This window comes from Gekko japonicus, unplaced genomic scaffold (assembly GCF_001447785.1).
Source record: "Gekko japonicus isolate JY-2015 unplaced genomic scaffold, Gekko_japonicus_V1.1 scaffold913, whole genome shotgun sequence".
NCBI classification, from domain to species: Eukaryota; Metazoa; Chordata; class Lepidosauria; order Squamata; family Gekkonidae; genus Gekko; species Gekko japonicus.
Window position 1 is genome coordinate 1,296,237 of NW_015175383.1, and position 6,602 is coordinate 1,302,838.

The 6,602-nt window shown below is 44.0% G+C and overlaps 1 long non-coding RNA gene across 1 annotated transcript in view; it reads right to left on the bottom strand.

The window, feature by feature from the left end:
• Nucleotides 1–1,518: 1,518 nt before the first annotated feature.
• LOC107122490 overlaps nucleotides 1,519–6,602 on the bottom strand; it is a 14,176-nt gene continuing 9,092 nt past the window's right edge. Inside the window, exons 3-4 of the long non-coding RNA XR_001482923.1 lie at nucleotides 2,373–2,419; nucleotides 1,519–2,111 (exon numbers count right to left, since the gene is read on the bottom strand). This is a non-coding gene — a long non-coding RNA (uncharacterized LOC107122490). The remainder of the gene's footprint in view (nucleotides 2,112–2,372; nucleotides 2,420–6,602) is intronic.

Sequence of the window (6,602 nt, forward strand, 5' to 3'; positions counted from 1 at the left end):
GGAGCTTATCCCCATAATGCGGCTTTAAGTTTCATTGCCCTGACATGCTTTAGATGTGAAATGCATGTACACTCCGCATTACTAGACATCATGCCCAGATAAATGAAGCAGAGGGAGTGACAGACTGTGGTGCTTTGCATTCACAATCCATACCATTCTTAAAAAGGGCTTTTTGAGGAAAGTACCCTACCAAAGGGTCACACAACAGAATGCAACGAAAGAAAATAGTGTTACTCCTTCCTCCTCATGCAATACCTAGGCAGAGAAAGATGTTAGAGTAGAGTTGGGAAACACCTCGTGCTGTGAGAACTTCTGGAATCTTCAGCAGCTGGCCTGCACATGTGCAGTTTGCATGCCGGATTGCCCAGAGACCTACACCTTCAAATTATTGACCCGTGTCCTACCATTTGCCCTGACCTGGATAGTACAGGCTAGCCTAAGCTTGCCAGATCTCAGAAACTACGCAGGGTCAGCCTTGGTTAGTATTTGTATGAGAGACCACCAAGGAACACCAGGGTTGCTATGCAGAGGCAGGCAATGGCAAACTGCTTCAGAACATCTCTTGCCTCAAAAACCCTATGGAGTTGCCATGAGTTGGCTGCAACAATGGCAGAAAAGTCCTACCACTTCACTCAGCAAATGTAGGATTAAAATGAAAAGCAAAGTAGACTACTGCTGTCCAGCACCTGACAAGTGAATAAAACTTTACATAAAAAATGGAGCCCCACTGTAAAGCAGGTTGTAGCTAAGCTATTAGCTGACACTGACCCAAATGTAACTTTCACAGTTGTTAAGTTTTGGTCTATGGCATTTAATGGTATTACTTTTTAATGTAAATCTTTTATTCATAATTCTGTACCTTTGTGCTTCCCCTTCTTTGCCTGTATATTACTGTATTTTTTCTCTTTTTCTCAATTTTGCTTATGACCTGTTGGTCTATCAGCACTAATAAAAGAATGGTAACGATGTCCAGCACCTAGTTGCCTCTAAGGCAACTTTTTCCTCTCTGAAAAGTGTCTTTTTGCACAAGTCTTGCCTTTATGTTCATGAGACACCTGGCTTTCTCTCCCCTTTGTAGTGCTAGGTAGTCCATTATTAGAAATAGTAATTTAAGTATTTTAAACATTTACATTCTCAAATTCTGCTCTTTACTATCCCATGACATAATCACAACATTCAGCACTAGGTGCAGATTATTCTAAATTAGCTTGAAACCGAAACTTTCTTTAACCCCAAACCCACCACATGGTACATGTCAGTTCCCATTTCATCCAGTGGGGACATCAGAACTTCTCACTTACCTATTCCCCTCACATACAGTTCCATACCAACAGGAACTCCTGTGCTACTGAATTAAAGCTCATGGAGACAAGAAGGGTTACTTTCTTGTATGTATATACCACAGTTTTCAGCATATTTACTCAGAAATGACAAGTTTCAAAAGTGTAGATGTGTCAACCTACTGCAGTAATAAAGAGTCTTGCGGCACCTTAGATCAATGGATTTATTGTAGCAGCAGCTTTTATGAACTAGGACCACAGAAAAAGACAACATCCAGAAACCAGTGGGAGAACATTATCAACTAACTTCAGCACATCATAATATTTTTAAAGTCTTCAGAAGGTGACTCAACTCTGAAGTAGAACTGATAAAACAATCTGATTCTATCCAGACTTTTTAGGGCTAGATTTCTCTCCCTCTGTAAATGGAAGGTTAACATAGATTAGATCATGACTGCTGCTGTGAATATTCTGTTCTTACCTAAAATACATCTGAGCTCAGCATACCGTAGATGTTGCATCACTGGCAATGAAACACGTGGATGAAGTGTGTCAAATGTACTATAATGACATGTTAGCCCTCTGCGTACTGGTCTAATCAATACGATTACTAGAAAGCATAATAAAGAAGCTGGGCCTTGCCAGCCAACATCTGTACATACCTAGGGAGGCCTGACTCATGATCTGAGGAAAACTCAAGTAACTACTTGCCTCCGATAAGTTCTAAACTTTTCACGTTCTCTTTATTCTAGAAACTACTATCTAGAGTCTTGAATCTGGATCCTGCTGAGCCACATACATCTTGCCAGTGGAGCCATTCTTAGGCAGTACCTGGAAAAGAAATGTGTGAATGCAACCTCCAAACAGTCTTCATGAACAATCCGACAGACAGAACCACAGATTAACTGAGATTACAAAGGAATGAACAGTCATTGCTCTGTTTGAATCCACAACAGGAACCACAGAGTGACTCCTCATTATGGTTCTTGAAAGTTCATGTGCATCAGTGGATCTAGAAGCATCCCGAGCTATGAACTGACATATGTTGGGGGCTGAATGCCATCAGCTACTGGACCTACCAGCCATCCTTACCTCAGGAGTCTGGATTCATCCTCTGTCAATCAACTCGTATGAAGATGCTAGGAAAAGGAGACGGGAAGATAAAAAACTAATGTTATGAAAATACACAGGCACGATTCTTGACATTAGGCAAGTAGCTGCCAATGGTTATTATGCTCAAGGAACTGCCTGCCAGAAAGGGACAGCACTTCTGGAGGATCTGCCAGATCCTGCAGTTACGTCATCAGTATCTCCAGGCCTAAATCCAAGTACAGGTCATTGACAGAGGACATAAGCAACAGCTCAGAATAATGCGCAGTTTGTAAACTAGACTCACACACATCCAGGACTTGTATCACACAGATTCACTGAAACCTGTGAAAGTGATATCAGCCTGTGCTCTTTGTGGTAATCCCTGCTAGTTGTTCCTTCGTACCAGATGGCGCAGACCTCTGCAGCTCACACATGAGCTTTTCCCATAGTTGCTACTACTCCCATTGAACAGCCTGCTAACAGAAGTGCCTGCCAAGAACCTTCTTCAGTGGCTTTCAGATAGACCTGTAAGTCAGTGCTCTTTCACAAATCTTTTTTGCTGACTTTGGCTGCTGGAAAGTAGTTTTCGGTTCTCTCTGCTGGATGTCTGTTGCTTACCATTATGTTTGGTTTTTTTACAGTGAAATGTTTTTGTTATGATATTTGTGTAACATTATTGTAGCTTTACGTAATCTGTTCCACGGTGTTTGTAAGTACCCTTGAGCTTTATGAGAAAGTGGGGAGAAGGTGTAGCTCAGTGGTAGAGCAGGTGTTTTACAGGCAGAAAATTCCAGTAAAAATGTCAGGCAGCAGGGGATGAGAGAGACTTCTACTGAGTTCCTGGACAGGTGATGCCAGACAGAATAGACAATACTGACCCTGCTCTGACTCAGTATAATGAAGTTTCCTGTGTTCATGCATGTTAAAGTGGGGTAGGAATATTTAAATAAATAAGAAACAGACAAACCACACAGTCCCAAGAGATCACTACCGGAGCTCAGAAAATGAAGAACGAAGGCTATCAGGAATACCTCACTCCAGCAAAAATGGAGGCCTAGCAACTCCAGTACTAGCTCACAGTCACAAATTAGGATGGGTACACAATTTGCAAGCGGTTATTGGCATCCTACCTAAACACTGAAAAGTATCCACTGGAACCCATGCGTAGCAGCAGAGCAGAGTGATCAAGAAGTCTTGCTTCAAATATCACATTGCACCATATTTTGTGTCTTTTCTGCTTCCTATTCAAATGGGGCCAGTTAAACTAAACTAAAGGATTTAGGTTGCTTGAGCAACATAATAGGACAAGGCTGTATCTACCATACTCTGAATTCAGACTGACAGCAGACTACTAAATCATGCTACATGTGTATGGCTTTGTCTGTCGAGAAGGTGCACACACCTAATCTGTGACTCCAGAGATAGACATCGACCTTATCTGAACCTTTCACCTGGAAGCACTTTGCATATACAACAGCAGTGCTTTCTTCCTTGTAAGGTACATGTGCCTTTAATGCTTTGTTAACAAAAACTTTTCCAAGTACAGAGAAAGAATGGCACAAAGAACTTCACCAGCTACATTTCTATATGCCAAGCAGCTGTTACAACAACGTCTACATTCAAACTTTCCATGTACTAAGGAAAACATTATGGATCACTGTAGCAATATTTTTGAGATAGCTATTGTAAATTGTGCATGTAAACCATATGGAAGAAATAAACAGATCGTAATTTGCTGAAAACTGTGAAATTAATCAGCATTTTACTAATATTAAGTAAAGGGAATTTTGTTCTGTGTTATGTGCCGTCATTGACTATCGATCGATTTTAAATAGTAACTTGGGTTTAAAATACTTTATTAAAAAATAAAAAGGATGAACAGGATCCTCAGAGCAGCACACTGAAAGGTGCAGCATGCAACTTTTAGAAAGGCACTGGGACAGCAACATTTGCCAATTATGGGCTGCCACCATATTGCTATATGAGGTTAGAAAAGAGGCAACAGCAATGTCAATTCAGCTGTTCAAACCATTTTCTCTTCATATATTACTGTCTGCCTAATGAGGACCCACTATATCCATCTGACGAAGTAAGAACTGGCATCAGTTAAAGTGCAATGAAAAAACAGGTTGCTTACCAGTAACTAGTGATCTTCGAGTGGTCATCTGTGCATTCACACCCATGGGATCTAGTGCGCACGCGCTGGATCGATCGGTGCTGTAGCAAGCTCTTTTAACAGATTTTCGCGCCCAGTACCTCAGGCATGCGCAGGAACCTCACCGCGCATGCCCAGAGGGGTGGGCATGGACATCCCGCCAGTTCCTACAAACCGCCGGAAATCAACCCCTATTAAAGATGTAGAAGCAGACAGCAGCGGGGAAGGAGGGCGGGTGGTGTGAATGCACAGATGACCACTCGAAGATCACCAGTTACTGGTAAGCAACCTGTTTATCTTCGACGTGGTCTCTGTGCTTCACACCCATGGGAGATTAACGAGCAGTAGCCAACCTGGAGGAGGGTGCTGGCAGGTTCTTTATTGCGTAGCCGAAGATAGAATGTGACGTCCCATGCTGGTACTGGCGTTTGTACGGACGTCGAGGGCATAGTGCCTGATGAAGGTGTTAGGCGTGGCCCACGTAGTGGCTTTACAAATGTCCGGCAAGGGCACTCCCTGGAGGAAGGCAGTGGAAATCGCGACAGCCCTGGTAGAATGAGCCCTGATAGGGCCAGGTAATGGCTGTTTAGCGAGTAGGTAACATAGATGGATCAGACCTACAATCCACTTTGACAGGCGCTGAGCCATGATGCGAGTACCCAGCCGTGCTGAAGCGTACAAGACGAATAGTTGTGAGTCTCGTCTAGTTGGGTGTGTTCTATTGATGTAGAATAGGAGAGCCCGCTTCACATCTAAAGTGTGTAATAATTTGTCCTCCGCTGATGTTGGATTTGGGAAGAAGTCAGGGAGGAAGACCTCTGCCTGCAGGTGGAACTCTGAAACCACCTTCAGCAGGAAGGAGATATCCGGGATGAGGCGGACTCCATCTGGCAGAAACGATAAGTAAGGTGTATCGTGTCGGAAAGCCAATATTTCTCCAACTCGCCTTGCCGATGTGATAGCAATTAAAAAGGCCGTTTTCCATGCAAGGAGTTTGAGTTCACATGTAGCAAGTGGCTCAAAGGGCTTCCTCATGAGCTGATGGAGAACTAGAGGAAGGTCCCAGGAAGCGACTGGAGGTTTGACAGGAGGGTAGAGGTGTAACAAACCTTTTAAAAATCGTTTGGAAATCGGATGAGAAAACAAAGTGCATCCGTCAACTGTAACATGGTAGGCCAAGAGAGCGGCCAAATAAACTCTTAACGATGAATGGGAAAGTCCCGAGCCAGCTAAGAAGAGGAGGAATTGGAAAACTCTTTCGAGACCCACTGAGGTGGCTCGAGGGGCGTCATCAGCTAGGGAAGAACAGAACCTTCGCCATTTATAATTGTAAGACCTCCACGTAGTAGGCTTCCTGGAATTCAAGAGGACGTTCACTACGCGGGAGGAGAAGCCGGTGATGTTATCTGCCATGCCGTCAGTTTCGATTGCGGTATGTCGTGATGTAGGACGGGGGAGTCGGGAGTCCGTTGCCTGCGGATGTTGCTGGACGACAGAGAGGTCTAAGGAGTGGGCCATTCTTTTGACTACATCTGTGTAAGATGTAAGGTTGTCGGATGGGGATACGGGTAAGTCCTCAGCGACATTCTGGTTGGGAGATGTATGGTCAGGAGAGGTATGAGCCCCAGATGCCTCTGTATCTGAGACCTCTTCTATGAAGTCAGAGGAGTCTTGTTGTGATATTTGGACCGAAGTGTCCTGTTGACAAGTTATGGGTTTAGTTTGGACGACGACCGGGGTTGGAGTGACCGGAGGGTTAAGGGGATGACTTGGTTCCAGAGTATGGTATTCATAACCCACTCGTGAAGGTTGAGTCCTGCTTGACTTAGATAGTCTGCCTGCACGTTCATATGTCCGGGAATGTGAGTGGCCACGAGGAAAATGTTGTTGGTGATGCAAAGCTCCCACAATTGGGTGGCAAGGTTGCAGAGGCATAGGGAAACAGTGCCTCCCTGTCTGTTGACATAAGAGAGCGCTGTGGTGTTGTCTGTGAGGACCGTGACACATTTTCCCTTGATTAAAGGGAGGAAACTGGTGACAGCGTGTTGTAGAGCGAGGAGTTCTTAAAGTTTATG